We start from the raw sequence: 1651 nt of genomic DNA on the forward strand, positions 1-1651 counted from the left end.
CAGTAGTCCTTGTTGTAGCCAGAAAGCTGTGCTAGGATTTCCAACAGGGAAGTCCAGTACCCATCTTCGAGATAGAGGAATTTACCCACCTTAAGTAAATTGTATTTTAGAGGTGTTGCACTGAGCCCAAGTCAACCACCTTTTCTGGAGTCTCCCTGACCATCAGATAGGACTGATCCCTCATTCCTTTCTGCCACCACTGCACCTTGATCTCACCTATAGTAGAAACCTTATCACAGTGCACAAAGACCTTTTGTTGCATTCTGTCCCTTCTACTGGGCTGTAAGCTCTCTGAGGGCAAGGGCTGCTTTAAGCACCCTTGAAGGTCTAGTATTTTGCTTCCTGGAAAGCACACAGTAGGTACTCGATAAACACTTGCTAAGACACCAAATGCTTTGTAAACTACAAAGTGCTACACAAATTTTAGCTGAGAAGAGATAAAGCTATGCTACCTAACGTTCTATGTTCCAATCACTACCCACTTCCTGTCCTGCAGACATAAGCTGGCGATGGCAAAAGCTGTTGGCTGAGGATGCGCTCAAGTCCTTGCAAATAGCCTTTCCAAGTGTTGTCTCAGCAAAGGGCCTAGATCCTATTCCCAGCAGGACACAGGGGCCTTTCCCAGTAGTGCTAACCAGCACAGGGATGGGAGTGGGGTAAATAGGAAGGAAGGTGACACTTTATTTACAGAGCAATTAACCCATACTGAAGTTTATTCAATCAAACTTATTTATTGAATGCATGCCAAATGCTAGGCGCTGTTTGTGGTGTTCATAGCAAGCTTTTCATGGTAATAGAGAAGGAGGAAAAAAGAAACTTAATATAAAGGGAAAGCTAAAGGGTAATTTAATCTTGTTTGTATATTGGGAAAAGGTAATTTCACAAAAGAGGGAGCCAGCTGTTCCCCATCACCAATGAAGAAACATCAAAAGGAGACGGGGTTAAGCTGTACCATAAGGTGCTGAAGTTAGGTAGAAGAAATGAGTTGGTGACATCAAAGCATGTTAAACACTATTTGTGTTTTACAATTTTGTTTTCAGGAGGTTCTTAAACAGTTTGAGAGGATTTGAGCAGTTCTATTTGAGAAAAGGAGAAAGAACTGATAAATTCTCAAGATACCTCTTTGGACTGTGACTGATTTTCTTTACATGTGGGCCCATATATAAAATAAAGTGATTCAATACTTTGAACTCCTGTGCACCATCTCTTTTGGAAAAACTATTAAAATCTAGTACATGAGAGGGCTGACAAAGTATAAGGAACAGAAAAAATGAGAAATGACCACCAAGCTGACAGATTAAAAGACAAAGGTTCCTAGTGGGAAGAATATAACTTTGGAGTCCTGATGACCAAGGTTCCCAGTCTCATCCAGGCCACTTATGACCTCCCTGACCTCGTGGGAAATGCATGATACACACAGAGCACACCATGAAAGATGAAACCCACGTGCAAAAAAAAAAAAAGGTGTCTATGAGGAAATAACAGTAGTCATCTTAGAATAGTGACATCACTGGTGATTTCTAGTTCCTTAACTTTTTTCAAATTCTACAATAAGCATCTCTTGCTCTTAGAATTGGGGGAGGGAGAAATTGCCTCCTTTCCCTCAGAAAATCTGGCTTGGCTTTTTGAACAGTATAATCCTTCATGCCAT

This window comes from Galeopterus variegatus, unplaced genomic scaffold, assembly GCF_000696425.1.
Source record: "Galeopterus variegatus unplaced genomic scaffold, G_variegatus-3.0.2 Scaffold1767, whole genome shotgun sequence".
In the NCBI taxonomy this organism is placed as follows: domain Eukaryota; kingdom Metazoa; phylum Chordata; class Mammalia; order Dermoptera; family Cynocephalidae; genus Galeopterus; species Galeopterus variegatus.